Source organism: Bufo gargarizans, chromosome 5 (assembly GCF_014858855.1).
Source record: "Bufo gargarizans isolate SCDJY-AF-19 chromosome 5, ASM1485885v1, whole genome shotgun sequence".
NCBI lineage: Eukaryota > Metazoa > Chordata > Amphibia > Anura > Bufonidae > Bufo > Bufo gargarizans.
The window spans coordinates 429,449,924-429,475,779 of record NC_058084.1 but is presented as its reverse complement, the minus strand read 5'-3'; the positions used below and the strand labels follow the sequence as shown (position 1 = coordinate 429,475,779).

General features: G+C 42.5%; 1 long non-coding RNA gene across 1 annotated transcript in view; it reads left to right on the top strand.

Moving 5' to 3' along the window:
* Positions 1-24,023, top strand: part of LOC122939596 — a 46,826-nt gene extending 22,803 nt beyond the window's left edge. The window contains exon 3 of the long non-coding RNA XR_006390120.1: positions 22,954-24,023. This is a non-coding gene — a long non-coding RNA (uncharacterized LOC122939596). The remainder of the gene's footprint in view (positions 1-22,953) is intronic.
* The last annotated feature ends 1,833 nt before the right edge of the window (positions 24,024-25,856 follow it).

The window sequence follows — 25,856 nt, the reverse complement described above, 5'->3', positions numbered from 1 at the left end:
GGCCAGATCTGTAAAGGGGAGATTACTTAACAGTCTCCCGGTGCTGACTCCCCCTACTTCTCCTACATCCTGCAATGCTTGATGTACACATATGGTTTGACGCCACCTGCAGCCAATCATTGGCGGCAGCGGTGACCGGATCCCCTTGTGTCATCTGAACATTTCTCATGATGTAAGAAGGGCCGGTCACCACCATAGACAGTGATTGGTTGCTCACCACGGCAAACCAGATGTTTAAAATGTGGGAACACAGCAGAGCATCACAGGTCGGGAGGAACAGAAGCGGAGAGAGAGTGTCGGGAAGCAGGTAAGCAAGCTTTCCTTTACAGTTCCGGCCAATTGAGAGGGGGGGTGTTTGAAACCTCTTGCTGTCTGATCTGCAGGAAGCATGTTATAGATAGGGTTGCCACCTTTTCCTCAAGCCAAACTCGAACACTTTAGCACCTCGCAGAATTTTTTGGGGTAAAGTATACACTATGCACGCGGGGCGGTGGATCATGACCCATCGCCTGGCTTCCTGCTTTCCCGTGAAGACGGCGTTCAAGTGAAAGAACACCGGCTTCAGAGGCAACCTAGCTTCCTGGCCAATCAAGAAGAGGGGCGGCGAGTCATGATTTTAATCTGCTTTGTGATTGGCTAGGAAGCCAGATTCACTTTTTTTTGTAGGCAATGTACCTTCCTGACCAATCAGGTGGCCGGGACGTGAGTCATGACATACTGCCCAGCTTGCTGATTGGTTAGGAAGCCAGGCTGCCTAGCAACAAGTGAAGCAGGCTTCCTAGCCAATCAGGAAGCCAGGATGATAACCCACCTCCCAGCTTCCTAATTGGAAAGGAAGTCGGCTGTATGCTCCCTTTGTGCTGCAGTCAGAGGTACATCTCCCTCCGACCGGAAGTTCCAATATCGGGGAAGGTATCGTAACATTTGGGCGAGTATAAGTACTCGCCCAAATACTCTGTATTTGCAGCGATATTAGTATCCGTATCGGTAGTTCGGTACATCTATAGTATATATCATTTTATTGATAGTTGTCATTGAAACGACAAGCGCATTTCTGGGCCTGATGAAGGGGACCCTGCACGGCCCCAAAATCACTTGTCGATTGGACGAGAACTATCAATAAAATGGATTTGCACTAACATAAAATTTGGATGTCTGTATTGGATGATATGTATTATTGCACATAAAAGATGCCCCCACAAAACATGTCACTGGTTACCTGTGGCATTTTCTTATGGGGGCATGTTTTATGTGCAATACCAACAAGTGCTGTGCCTGCCCCCCCCCCCCTTTCCAATTAATATTTTTTATTAAACACTGTCTTCAAATGTTTTAAATACCTTTTTTTAGAAGTTCAGATCAGAGGTCCAGGTGTGTGGAGAAGGACGGCAGTGACGGCGTTGGTACTTTCACACTAGCGTTTTTCTTTTCTGGCACTAAGATCCATCCTAATGGGCTCAATACCGAAAAAAAAAGATCAGTTTTATCCTAATGCATTCTGAATGGAGAGCATTCCGTTCAGGATGCATCAGTTCAGTTCCTCTTATGTTTTTTGGCCGGAGAAAATACCGCAGCATGCTGTGTTTATCTCTCCGGCCCAAAATCCTGAACACCTGCCGGAATGCCGGATCCGACATTAATTTTCATTGAAATGTATTAGTGCATTAAAATTACCGCATTGACGGATCCGTTCTTCCTGTCTGCGCATGCGCAGACCTTTAAATCTGTGGAAAAAAAATACCAGATCCGTTTTTGCATCCGGATCCTTCTGAGAACTGCCATCCGTTTGCGTCCGGAACTGCCCGCCGGAATCCTCTGTCGCAAGTGTGAAAGTACCCTAAAATAACAGATCAAATGGCTCAAACAGGTGAGAACTGATGCAACAAGATCCGTTTTTTTTTCCTCTCTCTTCTTCTGATGGATCAGAAGAATGGAAAGGTAAACGATGATGTGAACTCAGCCTTAGGTGCACATGGCAACCAATCAGATTCCTTTGGAAAATGAAAGGTGGAATTGATTGGCTGCTATGGTCAACTAAGCCCGTTTTTCTTCACACTGGTTTTAAAAAAATCTTCCACTACAATGTTGTAGTAAAACATTCAGCATAACATAATTTGTTGACTTCAACCAATCCTTTTTCTATGCCTAGGAGTCCAGCGGGCAATCCTATAAGTAACTGAAATCCTTCCCTGTATCAGAGATATCTGGGACTCATTAGCCAAGACCACCCAATGGACTCCAAAGCAGAGAAAGAGTAGAGATACAAATGAATAAATTATACGTTTTTCTATCTTTTCCCAAAAAACCTAAGCATCAGTCTGCTCAGCTCCTCCTGCTCTATAACCTGACACCTGAAGACCATGTTTCATGTGATAGGTTCTCTTTAAGTCTCAGTTCAGGGGCGTCACCCAAATCTAATGTCTAAGGCCCCTTTCACACGGGCGAGTTTTCCGCGCGGGTGCAATGCATGAGTTGAACACAATGCACCCGTTCTGAATCCTGACCCATTCATTTCTATGGGGCTGTGCACATGAGCAGTGATTTTCACGCATTACTTGTGCGTTGTGTGAAAATTGCAGCATGCTCTATTTTGTGTGTTTTTCACGTAACGCAGGCCCCATGGAAGTGAATGGGGCTGCGTGAAAATCGCAAGCATCCTAGCAACCGATTTCATGCTAGGAGACGATCGGGATGAGGATAAGCGGAAATAATAGCATTCTGAATACAGAATGCATAGTACAATAGGTCTGGAGGGGTTAAAAATAATTTATTAAAAAATTTAACTCACCTTAATTCACTTGTTCGCACAGCCGGCATCTCTTCTGTCTTCATCTGTGAGCAAAAGGACCTTTGATGATGTCACTGCGATCAACACATGGTCCGTCACATGATCCATCACCATGGTAAAAAAGATCATGTGATGGACCATGTGATGAGCACAGTGACGTCATCAAAGGTCCTATTCCTCAAAGAAGAAGACAGAAGAGATGCCGGACTGCGCGAACAAGTGGATTAAGGTCAGTTAAATTATTATTATTATTTTTTAACCCCTCCAGCACCATTGTACTATATACAGGGAGTGCAGAATTATTAGGCAAGTTGTATTTTTGAGGATTCATTTTATTATTGAACAACAACCATGTTCTCAATGAACCCAAAAAACTCATTAATATCAAAGCTGAATATTTTTGGAAGTAGTTTTTAGTTTGTTTTTTGTTTTAGCTATTTTAGGGGGATATCTGTGTGTGTAGGTCACTTTTACTGTGCATAATTATTAGGCAACTTAACAAAAACCAAATATATACCCATTTTAATTATTTATTTTTACCAGTGAAACCAATATAACAAATATACATTTCTGACATTCAAAAACAAAACAAAAACAAATCAGTGACCAATATAGCCACTTTTCTTTGCAAGGACACTCAAAAGCCTGCCATCCATGGATTCTGTCAGTGTTTTGATCTGTTCACCATCAACATTGCGTGCAGCAGCAACCACAGCCTCCCAGACACTGTTCAGAGAGGTGTACTGTTTTCCCTTCTTGTAAATCTCACATTTGATGATGGACCACAGGTTCTCAATGGGGTTCAGATCAGGTGAACAAGGAGGCCATGTCATTAGTTTTCCTTCTTTTATACCCTTTCTTGCCAGCCACGCTGTGGAGTACTTGGACGCGTGTGATGGAGCATTGTCCTGCATGAAAATCATGTTTTTCTTGAAGGATGCAGACTTCTTCCTGTACCACTGCTTGAAGAAGGTGTCTTCCAGAAACTTGCAGTAGGACTGGGAGTTGAGCTTGACTCCATCCTCAACCCGAAAAGGCCCCACAAGCTCATCTTTGATGATACCAGCCCAAACCAGTACTCCACCTCCACCTTGCTGGCGTCTGAGTCGGACTGGAGCCCATCCATCTGGCCCATCAAGACTCACTCTCATTTCATCAGTCCATAAAACCTTAGAAAAATCAGTCTTGAGATATTTCTTGGCCCAGTCTTGACGTTTCAGCTTGTGTGTCTTGTTCAGTGGTGGTCGTCTTTCAGCCTTTCTTACCTTGGCCATGTCTCTGAGTATTGCACACCTTGTGCTTTTGGGCACTCCAGTGATGTTGCAGCTCTGAAATATGGCCAAACTGGTGGCAAGTGGCATCTTGGCAGCTGCACGCTTGACTTTTCTCAGTTCATGGGCAGTTATTTTGCATCTTGGTTTTTCCACACGCTTCTTGCGACCCTGTTGACTATTTTGAATGAAACGTTTGATTGTTCGATGATCACGCTTTAGAAGCTTTGCAATTTTAAGAGTGCTGCATCCCTCTGCAAGATATCTCACTATTTTTGACTTTTCTGAGCCTGTCAAGTCCTTCTTTTGACCCATTTTGCCAAAGGAAAGGAAGTTGCCTAATAATTATGCACACCTGATATAGGGTGTTGATGTCATTAGACCACACCCCTTCTCATTACAGAGATGCACATCACCTAATATGCTTAATTGGTAGTAGGCTTTCGAGCCTATACAGCTTGGAGTAAGACAACATGCATAAAGAGGATGATGTGGTCAAAATACTCATTTGCCTAATAATTCTGCACTCCCTGTATTCTGTATTCAGAATGCTATTATTTTCCCTTAAAGCCATGTTATAAGGGGAAATAATACAATCTACACAAACTTTAACCCAAACCTGAACTTCAGTGAAGAAGTCCGGGTCTGGGTACCACATTCAGTTTTTTATCACACGCGTGCAAAACGCACCCACGCGATAAAAACTGAACAGCGGAACGCAATCGCAGTCAAAACTACGGAATTAGTCAGGATCTGTTCAGGGAAAAACAGATGGTTTTAGGTTCCAGTTGAATCAGTTTTGTCCGAGATTGCATTCAGTTTTTTAGGTTTTTCTGTGCAGATGCAATCAGTTTTTGATGTGTTTTTCATGCTTGAAAAACAACTGAAGGATAACACTCAGTATCTCCTAGCAGCCATTAGTGAAAAACGCATTGCATCCGGATGCCTTCCATTTTTCACACAACCCCTATTCGCGTCTATGTGGCCAGTGCTGCTTGAAAAATGGACAGTTTTTTTTAACGCAGTGACGATGAGTGATAAACAACACTCGTGCACAGACCTATTGAAATGAATGAGTCAGGATTCAGTCTGGATGCTATGCATTCACCACACCCTTCGCATCCAGAAAACTCACTCATGTGAAAGAGGCCTAAAGCCTGTATGACACTGCCCCATTTTTCGGCAGATGATCGTTAACAAACATTCATATGTGTAATTCTGCCGATTGCCCAGTGAATGAGCAAATGCTTAATCATCAGGCAATCCAAATCTTGGTAAAAAAATTATCTTTTGCACGTGGCAGATCTGCCACCAGCAAACCACTATATGGCATAACAATCACTCCTCCCCATGCTGCAGAGGAGATCACTGCATGCAATAGCAATGGTCTCCTCCGCTAGCGAGCAGACGATTGCCAGGAGGGAACGCTTCCCTCCCAACAATTATCTGCCACATCGGGCTATGTAAGTGTATGTTAAGGGGGTTGTATACATTTTTTGCTGGCATCTGCCTAGGCTATCAGTGTGTGATAATTACAGACTACTGAGATTCCCATTGTTTAGGAGAAGTTTACATTTGAACCACTCCCATTTTTTCCATAAACCAAGTTTAAGCACAACACACAGCACCACTTTCCCGGACTCCTGTATGGCAAACCCCTCTAAGTAAATGGTCATATATTTCTTCACGCTAAGCTACATTTCCCTCTAGAAAAGCTGGTAATAACCCTCATGGTGGTCATCCTGGTCTGTAACCCAACTTTCCCCAAACGAGGCTATGAATAAGAATGGAAATTATAAATTTACAAACAAGAACAGCTCAAGATCTACAGATGATCTGTGTGATTTATAGGACTTGTCTCATGAAGACAACCCACATTCATATATTCAACTAGAAGGGAGTGGGCAACTTTTTGATCCATAACCTCTATGAACGAGACCAGCTCTAGCAAACTTAAATCAGATGGCCTTTTACAAAAGTCAGCTGTTTTCTGGGAATGCCAGTAGCTGAACCCATCCTCACCATTCCATCACTGTGGCAGCTCTAATCTCTAAATGATTGGTTTATGATGAAACAACCCTTTGAAGGGACACTGTCATCAACATTTCTATTATCAACAGCCTACTTTGCGATTTCGGGTACCCGAACCTGGACTTTTTCACTGAAGTTCGGGTTCGATGTTCAGGTGATTTTATTATTTTCCGTTATAACAAGGTTACAACGGAAAATAATAGCATTCTTAAAACAGAATGCTAAATAAAATGTCTATTGAGGGGTTCAAAATAACAAAACAACTTACCTCATCCACTTGATCGCGCAGCCGGTATCTTCTTTTCTTCAGGACCTGCGAAAGGACTTGCTGTCAGGTCATTGACTTAAAAGGGGTCCGGGTTCCGGGTGAAATTCGGGTGCCGAACCCGAACTTTGACCTGAAGTTCGACCAAACCCGGCGAACCCGAACTTCCACAGGTTCGCTCAACCCTATATATAAATAATCTATGTATTGTTTTTTTTTATATAAAAAAAAGAACTTTCAATGGCTTTTTACTGCCAAATAAATTATTGAAAAAATGTTGTCTTTGAGTATTGAGATTAAAAAAATACCCCTTTCTGAGGGAAGTGTCCCTTCATATGCTAAATGTTTCTCACATTCCCAAGACCCTTTCACTAGACATATGAGATCCTCCTAGGCATTAATTAGAGATGAGCAAATCGAATAAGACAATTATTTTCACAGCGTGGTAACGAATCACAATTTTTCCTAAAATGGCGAATACACATGTGAGGACATGGGGCAAGGAACTCTGGGAAGGCAGGCTGACCAATAATACCATGCATGCAGCTAATCAGCAGCCAGCCAGCCCTGTGAAGTCACAGCCCTATAAATACGGCAGCCATTTAAGATTCTGCCATTTTCAAGCATTTTGAGTGCAGGGACAGACATGAGAAGGCACTAGGCACAGCAATTGGAAAAACCTTATTGTGGAAAAAAAACTGAAAAAAAGATTTTTAAGTGCAGGGAAAGGATAGAGAGGATTCATTTCACAGCATTGTAGCGCAGGGAGAGACATCAGACAGTGCTAGTAACAGTGCCAGAAAAAAGATTTGCAAGTGCAGGGAAAGGATAGGGAGGAATAATTTCACAGCATCTTAGTGCAGGGAGAGACGTCAGAAGGCGCTAAGGACACTGCTAGAAAAGTGATTTACAAGTGCAGGGAAAGATTATTTGGGGATGCAAATAGCCATTATACAGCTATGTCATTCCAGCAATTTGTTCTTGTTATTGGGGTGCAAGTGCTATTTTGAAAAGTCTTTAGTGGTTTATATCTGTGGAAAAATAAAAATATATACGCATTTCACTTCTGCAGTTATATGTGATGAAAGCGTTCAGTGTCCTATTTCAGTACAAAAAGGAAAAAATATACACACTTCACTATTGCATTTATATGTGAAAGAGTTTAGTGGCCTATTTCAGTACAAAAGGAAAAATATATACTCATTTCACTTCTGCAGTTATATGTGTTGAAAGCGTTCAGTGTCCTATTTCAGTAAAAAAAGGAAAAAAATATTCGCACTTCACTGGAGTATTTATTTCAGCTAAAAGTGTTTAGTGACCTATTTCAGTACAAAAAGAAAAATATATACGCATTTCACTTCTACAGTTATATGTGATGAAAGCGTTCAGTGTCCTATTTCAGTACAAAAAGGAAAAAATATAACACTTCACTGTTGCATTTATATGTGAAAGAGTTTAGTGGCCTATTTCAGTACAAAAGGAAAAATATATATGCATTTCACTTCTGCAGTTACACTATATGTGGTGCAAGCGTTCAGTGTCCTATTTCAGTAAAAAAATGGAAAAAAATATACGCACTTCACTGGTGCATTTATTTCAGCTAAAAGAGTTTAGTTGCCTATTTCAGTACAAAAAGAAAAATATATTCTCTGTTCACTTCTACAGTTATATGTGTTGAAAGCATTTATTGGCCTGTTTCAGTACAGAAAGTAAAATATGTACGCACTTCACTGGTGCATTTATTTCAGCTAAAAGCGTTTACTGGCCTATTTCAGTACAGAAAGAAAAATATATTCTCAGTTTGCTTCTGCAGCTACATGTGTCAAAATTGTACAGATAGAAAAACATATACGCAGTTCACTGGTGCACTTATTTGTGGCAAAAGCGTTTAGTGGCCTATTTCATTATAGAAAGAAATATACGCACTTCACTGGTGCACTTATTTGTGGCAAAAGCGTTTAGTGGCCTATTTCATTATAGAAAGAAAAATATATACGCACTTCACTGGTGCATTTATTTCTGCTAAAAGCATTTACTGACCTATTTCAGTACAAAAAGAAAAATATATTCTCAGTTCACTTCTGCAGTTATATGTGTTGAAAGAGTTTACTGGCCTATTTCAGTACAGAAAGAAAAATATATACGCACTTCACTGGTGCATTTATTTCTGCTGAAAGCGTTTAGTGGCCTATTTCAGTACAAAAATAATTCTCAGTTAACTTCTGCAGTTATGTGTGTTAAAAGTGTTTACTGGCCTTTTTCAGTAAAGAAAGAAAAAAATATACACACTTCACTGGTGCAGTTATTTGTTGCAAAAGCGTTTAGTGGCCTATTTCATTATAGAAAGAAAAAAATATACGCACTTCACTGGTGCACTTATTCGTGGCAAAAGCATGTAGTGGCCAATTTGAGTACAGAAATAAAAAAATATATGCACTTCACTGGTGCACTTATTTGTGGCAAAAGCATTTAGTGGCCTATTTAAGTACAGAAAGAAAATTATATATGCACTTCACTGGTGCATTTATTTCTGCTAAAAGGATTTACTGACCTATTTTAGTACAAAAAGAAAAATGTATTCTCAGTTCACTTCACTGGTGCATTTATTTCTGCTGAAAGCGTTTAGTGGCCTATTTCAGTACAGAAAGAAAAAAATATACACACTTCACTGGTGCATTTATTTCTGCTAAAAGCGTTTACTGACCTATTTCAGTACAAAAAGAAAAATATATTCTCTGTTCACTTCTGCAATCATATGTGTTGAAAGCATTTACTGGCCTATTTCAGTACAGAAAGAAAAATATATATGCACTTCACTGGTGCATTTATTTCTGCTAAAAGCGTTTAGTGGCCTATTTCACTACAAAAAGAAAAATATATTCTCAGTTCACTTCTGCAGTTATATGTGTTGAAAGTTTTTATTGGCCTATTTCAGTACAGAAAGAAAAAAATATACACACTTCACTGGTGCAGTTATTTGTTGCAAAAGCATTTAAAAACAGCTAAAAGTATGTCAGACAGAGAAGTACCAGACGATGCACAGAGGAGTGGAAGAGGCATAAATGTTTCTGGCGCAGGCAGAGGTCGCAGTAGATTAAGGGGGCATGGCAGCAGGAGTCAAAGCGAGAGGCCTGAGCTCCCGTGTCATCTATAGTGTTGATCACGAATATTTGAATTTTTATTGCGAATTTCGGCACTTTGAGAATTTGCGAATATTTAGAATATAGTGATATATATTTGGAATTTCGAATATTTGAGATTTTTTTTTAAATCAGTACACATGATCCCTCCCTGCTTCTAGCTTGTGGGCCAATGAGAAGGCTGCAATATCTTTGACTTTAGGAGTAGTGCTGACTGCGAATTTTCATATTGCAAATTTTTATAATGAACAAAAAAAAGACGAATATTCTAAAGAACTAATATATTTGTTTTTTAGAATATTCGTAATATTCTAAAACAAGAATATATAGAAATATAGCGAATATTCTAAAAAAAACAAATGCAGAACAATTTCGCTAATATAGTGCTATAATCTTTTTTTAATAGTTGTAATTTTTTTTGAATCTGAACTTTAGATGAGAAAAAATGTAACACTATTAGACAAAGAAGATTATAGCACTATATTAGCAAAATTACTTTCTAGTAATTATTTTTTTTTTCAATTTTTTACTATATTGCTATATATTTGTTTTTTAGAATATTCGTCTTTTTTTTTTATCTGTACAGTTGTTTCACTTTGGCATACTCCTCCCCGACAAGCATCCCCGTCACCATGGGAACACCTGGGGGTTAGAATATACCATCGGATCTGAGTTTTTCGCAATCTTATTGATTTTCATTACGAAAAATTCGCATTACAAAAATTCTCATTGCAAAAATTTGCATTACAAAAATTCGCAATCAACACTACATCTAACGAATATTCGAATTTGCAAATATTCAATGAATATTCTATGAAATATTCACGAAATATCACAAATTCGAAAATGACCCCTGCCGCTAATCACTAGTCATCTAGTGGTTGTGTCTTAACCAGCAACCCAGCGGTTATTGATTGGTTAACTCGGTCATCCACTTCATCCCAAGTGACATCAGGCACCCCCAGCCAATAGTCGGTTGGTTTATCAGACACAACCGTTAGTTTCCAATCTGAACTTTAGATGAGAAAAAATATAACACTATTAGACAAAAAAGATTATAGCACTATATTAGCTAAATTGCTCTATAGTCATTTCTTTTTTTCCGAATATTCGCTATATTGCTATATATTAGTTTTTTAGAATATTCATCTTTTTTTTTTTTATCTGTACAGTTGTTCCACTTTGACATACTATTCCCCGACAAGCGTCCCCGTCACCATGGGAACACCTGGGGGTTAGAATATACCATCGGATCTGAGTTTTTCGCAATCTCATTGATTCTCATTATGAAAATTCGCATTACAAAAATTCTCATTACAAAAGTTTGCATTACGAAAATTCACAATCAGCACTACATCTAACGAATATTCGAATTCGCAAATATTCTATGAATATTCTATGAAATATTTGCGAAATATTGCAAATTCAAATATGACCCCTGCCGCTAATCACTAGTCATCTAGTGGTTGTGTCTTGACCAGCAACCCAGCGGTTATTGATTGGTTAACTCGGTCATCCACTTAATCCCAAGTGACATCAGACACCCCCAGCCAATAGTCGGTGGGTTCGTCAGACACAAACGTTAGTTGGCGTGGCCCGGGAGCAGGCCCTGTGCCCTCACCTGTCCTCAACCTGCCTCTGTCCTTTTCTGTTCCCTCATCGCGAGAAGTATTATATGCTGTAGGCTCAGCTCCACTTTTAACCGAGGAAGAGCTACTAGAGGATAGTCAGCAGCTACTGCCCAGCCAAGATCTGGAGGAGACATCTGGTGCTTCCTCCGCTAAGCGGGCAAGTAGTGGGAAGTGGTATTGCGAGGCTCCTGACCCAGAGATGGTTGAGGAGGACATCAGTGATGTGCAGACACTACTCGATGATGATGATGATGAAGCCGATTGCACTTGTGAGCCGGGGGCAGAAGGGGCGTCATCATCATCAGGAGAATAGGGTGGCAGCTTGCCCGTGAGGCAGCGGCTGAGCCACTAAGGTGGTAGCATAGCTGTGAGTCAGCAGGGTGGCAGCAGTGGGAGGTCGGGAGCCAAACGTGCCAGGGGTAGACCACCTGCTTTTCAGCAGCCTACCTGCCCGGAAAGTAGTGGTGCAGGGGTTCACGGAGGCAGTGCCGGTAGCAGTAACTCAGTGTGGACTGTTGGGGGGAAAATCACCTATTCGGCCGTTTGGCAGTTTTTTATTCAGCTACCACAGGAGGTTAATGTGCATATGTAGAATATGTGGGCAGAAGGTGAAGTGTGGCCATGTTGGCACTACGGCCCTGCGTCAACATATGCAGCGTCGCCATAAAGGGGCCTGGGAGAAACGTGCTCCGATGTGGTGGTCTAGCCTACTGCAGCTACCGCTGCATCACCCAGTGGCACACAGCCGGTTTAAGCCAGTCAAGGCTCCACCACCTCAGCCGAAAGAAGCTGTCTGTCATTACCATCTTCTGCTGGTCCAGATGCTTCTGCTTCTACTCCTCGTCAGCCATTTGGTCAGTAATCGATCACTGAAGCGATTGCCAAAAGACAGCAGTATGCGTGCATGCATCCAACCGCACAGAAGCTGAATGTGCTCCTGTCCAAGTTGCTGGTGCTGCAGTCCCTCCTTTCCAAGTTGTGGACTCTGCACCTTTCAGAGAACTGATGGCTTGTGCCAAGCTGAGGTGGACAGTCCCAAGCTGTCATTTATTAGCAAAAAAGACAGTACCAGCCCTGCACAAATATGAAGAACAGAAGGTGGGCCAGTCCTTGGCCTGTTGGTGTCTGCCAAAGTGCATGGCAGCGCCGATGTGTGGAGCTGTAACTATGGTCAGGGACAGTACATGTCCTTTACGGCCCACTGGGTGAATGTGGTCCCTGCACAGCCACACCAGCAACTTGGCAAGGTTATGTCGCTTCCGCCTCCACGTTGTCACACCATTGGTCCTGTGACAATGTCCGCCTCTGCCTCCTCATCCTCAACCATGTCCTCAGCCTCCACTGCAGGGACAAGTCACAGTGCCCCTCCAGCATACCAAATGTGCAGGGCACGGCAGTGTCACGCTGTTCAGCACCTCGATTTCCTGGGCAATCTGAGTCACACAGGGGAGGAATTGCTCCGTGTCCTTCGTAAAGATATCGAATCTCGAGTTTCTCCCCGACATCTGAAAATCGGAACCATGGTGACCGACAACGGGAATAACATTGTGTCGGGCTGCATCAAGGAAGACTGAGCCCTGCATGGTACACGTGTTCAATCTACTTGTCAAGCGGTTCCTGAAGTCTTTCACCCATCTGCAAGACATCCTGTGGCGGCAGAATGGCATCCCCCAACATAGACTTATATGCGACATTTCCACCCGTTGGAATTCCACTCTCCATATGTTGGACCGACTATATGAACAGAGAAAGGCCCTCAACGATTTCTTAATGATGTAAGCGGATAGGAGTACTGCCGTTTGCTCAGGCCCTTTGAGGACGCCATGTTATTTTTCAGTCGCCAGGACTAAGGGATGAACGACCTCATTCCACTGCTTCATGTCCTGGAACAGATGGTGATAACAATGGCTGGTCAGGGGACTGGAGACGTGGTGCCTAGATCTCACGGGCACATGGGCCCTGTGGGGGCTGAACTGAGAGAGGGGGAGGAGGACATTGGAGCACAGGCACTGTGTAGTGAAATGGGTGGGTTTTCTACTCAGGTGACAGGAGAGGAGAAGCAGGAGCAGCCGGAGGAGCTACAGGGCGATGAAGAAGACGAGACAGGGGACCCAGACATACCGTGGCAGTATGCAGTGGTGATGAAGGCAGGGAGTCCCTCTGAGTCACTTGCACAAATGGCCCGATGCATGCTCACTTGCTTGCATAGTGACAGCCGAATTGTCAACATTCGGCAGAGGGATGACTTCTGGCTCTCCACCTTGTTGGACCCTCGCTACCGGTCCAGAGTGGGGGCCTTTTTTACACCCATTCAGAGGGAGGACAAACTAAACAACTACAGAGACAACCTATGTAGTCAGTTGGCCACTGCATATTTGCGCCATCGTCAATCCTCTCGCAGGTCTGACTGGGGGGGCCCTCTGCACTCACATTCCACTGCCATGGCTGCTGGGGAGGGGAGGGTGGGGTGGCAGGAGCAGTATCAGCTCCATCAGCAGCAGCCTGAGTCTACAGTCACTGATGAGTAGCTTTCTTCACCCGCAGAATGAAGAAACTACTCACCAGCAGCAGCAGGTAGACCTGGAGCAGGACCTGAACCAGCAGGTGGTGGCCTACTTGGACAGCACCCTACCAACCCACATTGAAAATCCACTGGACTACTCAGCAGCCAAACTTTATTTGTAGCCGCAACTAGCAGAGTTTATCCTGGAAAAGCTGTCCTGCCCGGCTAGTAGTGTGGCATCAGAGCGGGTGTTTAGTGCAGCGGGGGCCATAGTTACCCCAAGGAGAACTCACCTGTCCACCCAAAATGTATAGAGACTGACCTTTGTCAAGATGAATCAGGCGTAGATAAACCAGGATTTCCAACCACCAATTCCTGATACATCAGACTAGATCATCCATGGTGCCACACCAACACTTTGATAAAAGAGACCGGTTTCTTCTGACTACCTGCCTCAGCTACTTATCTTATGCTGCAACCCACCTGATGCCACACATCTGATGCCAAGTGCTCCTTCTTTCACCCACCTTAGTCAGCGGGTACTGGTATTGCCACCCACATCCCACTCTGTCACCGGGTCACTTTGTGGTCTCCTGATGAAGCTGCTGCTGCCATCTCCACACTATGTTACCTTGCCACTCTCTGGTATTCTGTTGCTGCTGCTGCTTCCATCTCCCCACTATGTCACCTTTCCACTCTGTGGTATCCTGATGCTGCTGCTGCTACTGTCATTTCCACACTATGTCACCTTGCCACTCTGTGGTATCCTCCTGATGCTACTGCTACTACCATCTCCACACTATGTCACCCTGCCACTCTGTGTTATCCTGATGCTGCTGCTGCCACTGCATCTCCACACTATGTCACCTTGCTACTCTGTGGTATCCTGATGCTGCTGCTGCCATCTCCACACTATGTCACCTTGCTACTTTGTGGTCTCTTCCTGGTGCTGCTGATACTACCATCTCCAAACGATGTCACCTTGCCACTCTGTGGTATCCTCCTGATGCTGTTGCCACCTCCAGACTCCATCATTGTGCCACTCTGTGGCCTCCTCCTGATGCCACTGCTGCCGCCACCTCCACGCTCTGTCATTGGGCCACTCTGTGGTCTCCTCATGCTGCTTCCACCTCATCAATATGTCAAAGGTCCACTCTGTGGACTTCTCATGCTGTTCCCACCCTCCCCTCTTCATGACTGGGCCGCTTTTTTGCCTTTCGGCCTCGTTGACATCATCATTTATTTGACTTTTGTTCTGCTCTGTCAGAAGGAAGGAAAAATGAGAAGAACAACAAATCCTGTCTGTGTAGCAGCTGTAAGGTCTGTATGGTCCCATTAGAATTGGCTTATGATTTGGTAGCCAAAAGCAGGAGTGGGTACAAAACACAGAAGACATGCAAATATTCCATTCATGTGTCATCTCTGTTTTAGATCCACTCATGTTTTTTTTGGGTATTAGCAATACTGATGGATTATTGAGCAAATGCTGACCGAGTAAAGGCGTATGCTCCAAAGACAGGATCCATTTTTTGTGGGTTATTGTTTTGACGGATCAGAGGAAAGGCAAATTAATCAGTTATGTCAACACAAACTTACTGCTGACACCCACTCCACTCTGTTGGAGGGCTCTACTTAACTATAAGCATTTAATAGAACAGGTTCTGATAACATCTATGTGGAATCAGCTGGCCACGATGTAAAAGGAGTGCGCTTCTTCTTGGCACTAATATCGACCTGTAAGGCTGAGTTCATACTTGAGTTATTTGATTAATTTTGGCCCTGGTACTGCCCAAATAAGTGAAGTGTGCAGTGATTCTAAGAGCGACGCCTGTCATCTACATATCATACTGACTCACATTATTATTTTATTACCAAAGCAGACTCCCTATGCGTGTTTCTACAAGGCACAGTGTTCTACACCACTATAAAGGCTCTCAGCAGCCAGGAAATAGCAGTTTTTCAATGTAATTCGCAGTGATTTGAATCTAACCAAATTTTTCCTGGCGAATCGCATTTTAAAAAAATGAGCTCATCTCTAGTATTAATCTTATTATATTTAACATAATGCCCACTATATATGTCAAATAGCAAAACATTTTTTCTTATTAAACTTACATCAGATTTACAAAAACTCTAATTAGGATTAAAATTCCTCTTCAAGTTACTCTCTGTAAAATTGTTTAATAAAAATGTAATACAAAAAATCTCTCGTTTGCACGTGTAATATAATACTGTATTTATCTCTTTCTATCATGAAGGACACTTAATTGCTTTGCAAACAAATAGGCAACAAGCATTTCAATGCCACTTCTGTTATATACCAAGAAACTCCATGTTACATTCGCGTAAATGCAGCTTTATAATGTATCCTTGCCTAGTACAATGTAACATAATGTAAAACAATGCACATACTCTACACTCAATCACAATGCGCAACACATGTAAAACAATAAATATAAGTATTTCAGTTAAGGAATATAATACTTCATTTAAAAGAACTCCAACCTAGAGAACGAATGGTTCCTGCTTTCTGCATTTTTGTGTTTTGAGTTGTATCGACTACATCATGGTCTTCTCTCCAACCTGACTTTTTAACAGAGACATGTTCGTACAAACCTTTAGAGTCTTTGAGGGAACAGATTATATGCCAAATTTGAGAAGTGCCTTCCCTTCCTTTCCTGGATGATATAATCTCCATCCATGGTATTCAGATCACTCCGGGGAAGCTGACTGTGGTCCTGGATTGGCCTTCTCCTACATGTCTAAGAGCCATCCAACGGTTCTTGGGCTTTGCAAATTATCGGCAATTCATTCCTCAACTTTTCACCCTACCTGCCCCATATATGCTCTTGCCTGGAGAAGTATAAACATAAAGGAATGGACATCAGAGGCCAACTCTGCTTTTCAGTCCCTCAAGCAGGCCCTCTTTTGCATTCATTTTCCACCACTGTTGACAAACAGTTCTTTCTGGAGGTGGACTTTCCTCCAAGTAACCTGAGCTGTCCATACTGAGAAGAGTAGCTCCAGTAAGACTACTTTCACACTTGCGGCAAAGTGATCCGGCAGGCAGTTCCGTCGCCGAATCCGGCAAAACGTATGTCAACTGATGGCATTTGTAAGACTGATCAGGGTCTTAAAAATGACTGATCAGTCAGAAAAATGCGTTGAAATGCCAGATCCGTCTTTCCAGTGTCATCCATAAAAACGGATCCGGCATTCCGGACGGATCCGGCATTCCAGTATTTTGAATGCCGGATCCAGCACTAATACATTCCTATGGGAAAAATGCCGGCATTCAGGCAAGTCTTCAGTTTTTTTGGCCGGAGAAAAAACCGTAGCATGTTGCGTTTTTATCTTTGGCCTGATTTATCAAAAAGACTGAACTGAAGACATCCTGATGCATCCTGAACGGATTTCTCTCCATTCAGAATGCATGGGGATAAAACTGATCAGTTCTTTTCCTAGGACGCACCTCTATGCCGGAAAAGAAAAACACAAGTGTGAAAGTACCCTTAGATGGTTACCTGCAGCTTTTTCTTGAAGTTCTTCTCCTCTGCAGAGTAGAATATTCTATAGGGGACAGAGAACTGCTCACTATCAAGTTGACACTCTAGGAATGATGCCAATTGCTAGAGGGTAATCTTCAGTCTGCTTAGCACCTCAGGCCCGACGATCACAGATATTCTTACCCTCATTCATTCAACTCTGCTGACAGCATATAATTGATTCTACCTGCATCATCTCTGTTACTTTAGTTCTGCTCAAGGACATATTTCCTTGCTGCCAAAAGGGAGCAGGTCCTGGCTTGGGGTCATCGCTCACCCAGGTCACTGCAAAATTGCCAGCCTGATCTACCAACATTGTAGTTTTTTAATATGTAGCCTCCTGTGCTGCAAGCCCTGGAGGGGCAGAGGATGGGACTGGTAGTGGTTCTGGCTGCAATAATTATTCACAGTAGCAATCCTCACACCAATGCTCTGTAGGTCCAGGGCAGTGATAGGAGGGTGCACCCTTTCTTCCCTCAGTGCAAACTCTGATGTTGGAGCTCCTGCCTGATGGTAGTTAGGGTGCCTTTGGTGTTATGACAGTTGTACAGGTGCAAGGCAGGAGATGTAGGTGCAGTGGCCAGAGTATGGTGCTATCCAGTTGTAGAAAATGAAAAAGTCTCTCTTTACTAAAGTGCAGAATGAGAGTTGTTGTACATCCAACAATATCAAGGCACAGTTCCAAGGCACGTGACAGCACAGTCCAATCCTAATAGCTGTATATAGGCAAAGTACAACAATAATGATCATTGGAAAAGTAGTAGAATAGTAGTACCTGAGCTCCTTCTAAACTCTTTGCAACCTTTTGAAGATGATTACAGACATTCCAAACTCTAAAAAATGTGATAAGCATCAGTGATGAGCGGCAGGGGCAATATTCGAATTCGCAATATTTCGCAAATATTTGGGCAAATATTCATCATATATCCAAGAATTTATGATCTCCAGTCATTATTTTCTTGATTGTGAAAACCGGCAATCGTAAAATTTGCGATAAAAGTCTCGATACGAAAATTCACAATCAACCCTACTCCTAAAGTCGAAGTGATTGAAGCCTTCTCATTGGCCAACAAGCAAGAAGCAGTGAGGGATCATGGGTACTGATGAAAATAAATCTAGAATATTCACGATTATAAAGATATAGCACTATATTCTAGATATTTGCGAATTCTCGAAGTGCCAATATTCGCGATTAACACTAATAAGCATCCCAGACTACAAACCATCAACAAGAAAGTGTGGTAGGCAGTGGCACCAGATACTACAAAGCATTCACATGCAAAAAGTCTTGCAATCAGCTCTGCAATTTTCAGACTGAGGGACGCAGACCGTCAAACTTGCTAGCAGGCACAGCCTTGTGATCCTGGATAGTCTATGAAAGTCTTCTCCAGCTTCCCTTAGGGATTATTCTTTGAACAGAAATGATGCTTATCCTAGAACTAAACTAGCATCATCCATGAACAGATGCAATACTCACTAGAAAGCTTGTCCCTCTGATGGGAAAGCTAATTCCCTCTGCTGAGTCGGGGCATAATTAACTAAACAGTGCCACATACAGACAGCTTTTGTGAATAGATATAAAGCATAATACAAAACATGAACAGATTAAAGAACATCATATCTGGTGTACTGCACCACCTGTGCCCAGAACAAGACTCAGAAACAAAGACCAGTAGGACTTTATTTGCCAACTGCCTGATGCCCCACGGCAACACATAGTCATGAATTTTATCATTGATCTGCTTCCTTTTTCAGGAGAAACTGTTAACTGGGTGATGGGTGACACCAGGGTTAGTCCTCGCACAATCTGTGAATGGCAGCACTGGTTGGATAATGTTAGACTGTGCAGGGATACACACCCAACTGGTCACACCCATCAGTAAACTGCTAGTAATTTATTCACAACTAGAAATAATGGAGGAATGGTACAATATAGAGTCATAAGAATAGATGCTATCAGGGGGGTAGCTATAGGGGAAGAGGAGAAGCAGCTGCCCTCAGAAGGGGCTCCCCCGGGAGGAGGATTTCAAGATTTTATTGTCAGGCCCCCCTCAACAGAACTAGACAATGACATGATATACAGCGACAGTATATAGAGTGACATGACATACATTATATATGTGTAGCAAACGGATGGAGCGGCAGCCGGCGCTGGTCTGAGAGAGCGATCTGGACTAATCACAGAAGTGGTGGTTGCACTGAAGTAGGGGGCGCAAAGGGGAGAGGGCCCGTTTAAAAGTGGGGGCCAGTCATTTCTAATTACACCACTAAATGCTATAGAAGCATTTTTGGGATGCAAGTAGTTACTAAATCAGACATATCAGGAGAAGTAACAGGTCCTCTTTAAAGGGAAATATCCAGGTGACAGAGGCCCTTTAATAAAGAAGAAAGTACTTTGCTACTTGCTAGACTAATAGAAAATATCTTAAACTGCCTTTGTTTCCTACCAGCTTTATTTGTGCAAGCAACAAATGATGATTAAATACCTTAAGGATATAAAACAATCATCTAGTGATAATAACCAACAGGCTAATAAAGCATACAAAGCCAAATCACGTTTACTAGAAGTAATTTAGGGAAAAACACATAAATAGTCTACTTAGCAGTACCTCATGCTGAAATCTATATTGTTTCCAGAGGTACAAACTAACCTCTGCATGCGTTTCAGGAGACCCTCAATTTTATGCTATGAATGCTATTATAATAAGACATATACTTCTTTGGGGATTTAGGTAACATAAAAATGTTATTTCTGGTATCCTGGGGATAGTATTGCTTTTCCATTAAATATAATGATACCTGTGCCTACTCACTTTGCAAAGTCTTAGCTCTAATAATGTGTAAGGTAGATTACAATAAACTAGCTACTTTTCTAAACGTGAAGTACTTGAAGACATAAAAGGCCCACTGACACCGACAGCTGGGACAAAAATCATATATAACAATGAATGTTCTTTGAGGACGTCTATAGATTTTTAATATGTATGAGTGAAGTAGGACAGGACTGATTTGCCAGGCTTTTATAGGAATTTGGCCATAGGCAATAAAAAGCATCTGTTCTCGGGGAAGAAATGTATTTTTGTATAGTCTCCTGTCTCCAATACTGCCCCTAGTGTGGAGAACTTGTACTGAAAAATAAATTTTAACCCGAGTTTTCACCCAAGACCAAGGTCATGTAAAACTTAAGGGGGTTGTCCTGGCTACATATATTGCTGATCTATCTTGGTCATCAATATCAGATCAATGAGGGTCTGGATCTGCTCTTTGAAGGTGTAACAGTCATGAACACCCACACACAAAGACAGGGGGGAGGGAGTGACCACTGCGCTCCACCCTCGCCCCTGACCCTGCCTACTTGCCTTGCAAATCCTGATGACAAGAGACAACTGGACGGCAGTCCTTAACTTGGTGTAAGTGCAGGGAGGACAAACAGACAACAAACAGAATGAATACGGACCAAGTCAAAACCAAGAAGGCAGTGCAGTACAAAGGAACAAGCAGAGAATGGTCAGGAGAAAGCCAAGGCCGTTTACCAGGAGCAGCTAGAAGTACCAAAGGAGTAACGAGGGATCGTCTGGAGCAGGCCGGGATCAGGAACCAGGAAGGCAGTACAGCACAGCAGGAACAGACAGGGAGACGTTGGATAAACAGGAGGTAAATACACCAGAAATCCAAGGAGACACGGGTGGAACCTGAATAACAGGCAATCTGCGGCCAGCAGATTGCCTGCTGAAATAGGGAGACAGAGGGGCCAGCGTCACATGACTCCACACAGACTACACAGCCGAGCGCTGAGTGATCAGCTCGGCGCTCAGCCCTAAAACTATTTGCATGAATGGTAATAGACGAACGGCTGGCGCGCACAGTATTATCAGGAGCGTGCTGATGATGCGCGCATGCTCCGGATGTGCCCGCCTCCTAGACCGCGCCGTGACAGAAGGGGCCACGTGCTCTTCCAAGGCCTGCATCCTTTTCATTGTTTACCTGCATGCTGTCTCCCTAGTGGCGGTTCAGTGCAATTACAACGGTTCATCCCATTCACGCGAATAGGGGAGGAAGCTGTAATTACACTGCCCAACAATAATAATACAGACGGAGTGCAGGTAAACAATGAAGAGAAAGCAGAGCTCTCACAAGCACCATAAATCAACAGGGGTGCCACTATCATTCTGACGCTGCACCATGCACCGCTTTTCTCCACTTTCTGCTTGCTTGCAGGGCACACAGGAAATGGTTGGTGACCATTTCCTGTGTGTTGAATAAGGAGCAGGAAGTAGAGAGCGGTGGGGTCGGAGCAGCATCAGAACGGTACCTGTAATGGTGAAGTGAGTGAGGCTTATATTATTATTTTGAACCCACTGCCTTCCTAAGCCCGTAATGTCTTTTATTTTTACGTTCACATAAATGTAGCAGGGCTTGTTTTTTTGTGGAACAAGTTGTTCTTTCTAAGGGCACCATGTTTTGAAATAGGAGCTGGAAAAAAAATCTAAATTGGGTGGAATTGGGAAAAAAAAAAAAATCTTTGCATTGCCATATTCTGGCCCCATAACTTTTTTTATAGTGATGTCTACAGAACTGTGTGACGGCTCATTTTTGTTGTTTAAAACAGCAGAAATGTGGAGGCTGTGGCACCCGCTTAGCTTCTGCCATGTTTAAATGGCAGTCTTCCACCATACACGTGTGGCAAAGATCCACAATGGGTAAAAAAAGGTCTCCCACTTCCCCAGAAAATCCTTTAAACAACAATATCATAAAGGGGTATTGTGGTTGTACCTAGTTATCCTCTACCCACAGGATAAGGGATAATTATTACATTGTGGGGGTTCCCGAGGAGGGAGAATGGGGACCCCCAAAATTAACTGATCGTCAGGACTAGTGTTGGGCGTGAATATTCGAATAGCGAATATTAATTGTGAATATCGGCACTTTGAGAATTCGCTAATATTTAGAATATAGTAATATCCGTTTTCTCAAATATTCTAGATTTTTTTTTTTCATCAGTAACCTCCCTTCTTGCTTGTGGGCCAATGAGAAGGCTGCAATGTCTTTGTCTGAGCTTAGCAACATCCCTAGCAACCAATAGGAAAGTTGCCTACCCCTTTATTATATAAGAACCTCCCCAGCAGCCAGTTTTTTTAAGTTCTGAGAGAGACATCAGTGTCATTGCTGTGCTCTGTGCTTTGCTGTGTTATTATATTAGATAGTTAGATAGCTTATATATATAATACAGATAGTGGAAGATAGTCAGTGTAGGTTAGGTAGTGATATAGTGTAGCTGATAGGTTCCAGTGCAGGGTGTTAGGTAGTGTGATAGGAATTACTGTTTCTCTGCTGTCCATACATACATGCTACAGACATAGTGCTGTGATGTCACGACAATACTTAGTGCACCAATCAGTAATATGTAGTCAGACCTGCTAAAATGTGAAGTTTCACATATTGCACCAAAATATTTGCATCATTAATTGCCGATTAGCGCAATCGCGAATATATTGGAGCCCTCTATCTGTATATAAAGCCATTTTTTATGTTCTGCCGTGCTAACCATTTTCTCCAGTCATAGGAAACTTCTAGCAGCTTGGAAAATGTAGCTTGTATTGTGCGCGCTTTACGCGAATATTACATTGTCGATTTTTGCAATCAAGAAAATAATAGCGAATTCTCGAATTTACAAATATATGACGAATATTCTACTAAATATTGCAAATTCGAATATTGCCCCTGCCGCTCATCACTACTCAGGACATGTAAAATTTAATTTTATTTTTTATCTCCACAGGAGTTTCAGAAAAAGTCAACATAGAGATGATTGGAGCAGCAATGTTCATACATGACCTAAGCCTGATTTTGGAGGTCCCCCTTCTACTGGTCATGGGAGTTGCAGAGATCTAATAGTCATCCACCAATCCTGTGAAAAGCGACACTTGCTACAACTCTTTAACGCAGCGTTCTTATTCTTGCAACTGCTCATTTAAGCTGCCGAACCAATGAAATGCAAACTACTGTAATAAGAAAGCGATCTTATGAAATTGCTAGTTATGCAATTCCCTATTATGTCTCAGGTAAAACTTCACCTGCAGCTCATTTACCATTTCGTATCCATTTGCTCTCTATAACTTGCCAATTACAATGCCTGACATTATTCTGACACTTCACTTTTTCACTTTTCTCAGTTTTTTTTATCCCCTTGGGTCCCACCTATGACCCAAGATTAACCCCGACGTATAAATAACACACATCCTCCTTAATCTATTCCCAGGGGCAGTTGCCTTATTTTCTGATGAATCCCTCCTTTAAAGAGAACGTGAGCCCGGTGGATTTAGACAATAGGAAATACAAAGTCTCCAGGAGTGGTGGGTGTATGAAGTCTTCTCAGTGAGACGGTGGGGTCAGAACATAGGGCTCTGTTTTGTTTTTCCCTCAATTTTTTTTAGATTCCTAATTAACTAAGTTGTTCATTCTCTTGTCACCATCTCCAAATTATCTCCTCGGGCTGTGATCCAGACCTTCCAATGTCCTTCATGAAAACAGGCTCAGATCTCTTTGAACAGAGCAGAACAGAACATTTTATACTGATAGAAAGAGCCTCAGTGATTTAGAAATTCCCTAGAGGGAAAATGAAGGGAGGGTGGATGTCCTCTCAGACTTCACAGACATTCATAGAAAGCGAGGCGCTCCAAGTGTGAACTCGAAAGAAACACCAATAACCGTTAAAAACACCTTCATTTTTCAAGAAGCGGCAGAACCCTTTACATTGTGAAGTTTTACATCTTAAAGCTGGAATAGAAAGGCATGTATAATGACTGCATTGTGCCGCACAGTGACACTCCTTATTACTGTCACCGCACAGCAGAAGTCCGTCTTCCTCCGCACTAATGACGGGCGTCTTGCTGTGCCGGGCTCACAACTGTGACCAAATAAACTTTTATTTTCCTTTAGTTCTGCTTATTATTTCATGTTCGCTGAGGTTGTGTGATCAGCTGTTGATACTTAATATTTAGCATCAGGCTAATTTCCAGGAGCACTAGGTGCCCCAAAAAGACCTTAGCAAATGTGTGGAAGGAAAATGAAGGTGAACTTATCTGTTACTGAAGGAAAAAGAAAGGAAAGCATCTGAATTCCTTCCAGCCTTTTAAATCTATCTATCTATCTACGGCATAAATGAGGCAACACTCAAGTGTGGGTGAAAGGGTGGTGGACCCACTTTATTACCCCCACATTCGAGTGTTGCCTCATTTATGGTGTAGATAGATAATAGATGGATAGATAGATAGATAGATAGATAGATAGATAGATAGATAGATAGATAGATAGATAGATTTAAAAGGCTGGAAGGAAATGATGTTTTCCTTTCTTTTTCCATCAGTAACTGACAAGTTGCTCTTCCTTTTCCTTCCCCACATTTTCTAATGTTCTTTTGGAGTGCTGCCTTGTTTCTTCTGGGGATATTCTTGGACCATTAACTGACAATCATGGTGGGACTGAACCTACATTTTTCCTTTTTTTGTGACAGTGCTTCTGTTGTTTCTTGTTCTATCTGTCTATAATTGTATCTATGGATGGATGGATGGATAGGTAGATAGATATGACATAGGTAGATGTCAGCGTACACAGGCAGGGGCCAGTAGATCTTTTGCTAGGCCTCCCAGCCTTCTCCTTAGGATGGGCATGCGCTCGGTCTCAAGACTTGAAGGGTCAGCACATGCAAGTCGAAATGTGTCCCCAGACAATGGTTTGTTGTCTTTGAGTATTTAGGGCACCCTCCCCATTAGAAGGGTGCCTGAGCTTTAGGTTATCTATTTTCTAGTTATCAGAACGGGAGTGTTATTCTCTGTCTGACTCCTAGCTCCCTTCCCAGACCTTAGCCTATTCTCAGATTGCCCTACTGCCGCTTGCGATACCTTTATACTTGTGTTTCGTATACTCTAATATGCTGCCTGCCCTGATCTCAGCCTGTCTCTTGACCATGTATATTGCCTGACCCCTCAGTACCTTTATCGGTGTCTCCGATCTCTGTGAGTCAGTTGCCAATTACACCAGGACTACTCCAGGAGGTGGCAGCCTGGTTGGTTCTATGCAGCGAAGTCCAGATCCCTGTATAGGGGTTATAGGGTGAATACCAGGGGAGGGCCAGGACAACACTTTTAGGATTAGCCCAAAGTCAAACTGTTTAGTTGGCACGGTGGTTCCACACCCACTGGTTGTAACAATACATAGGAGATAGATAAGTAAATGGACACAAGATGGATGGATGGAAAGATAGAGATAGATAGATAGATAGATAGATAGATAGATAGATAGATAATGAACAATGCAATAGAGTTAGACCAGCACCTCCAAATTCAGGTGCACGCTACCATGGCTGCAATACCAAAGCAAACAAGGACTACAAGTAGCAGCACACTGCACATGCAAACATTGAATAAATGTAAACTGTGTTACTGCTATACTTACTATATGAAAATTAGAATCTCTTTGCACATGGAGTTGGGTTGAAACGTTGCGTTCTGGGGTAATAAAAGCGGGTCCATCACCCTGTTACCTTACTGGAATACTGTCTCATTTCTTCAAGTAGATAGATAGATTTTGAAGCCATATGAAGCCATATTGCTGTATTCTAGCAATATGTGCTCATGTGTTACAGCTTCCAGGATGAGAAGCTCCATTTGTCTATTTTCCCTT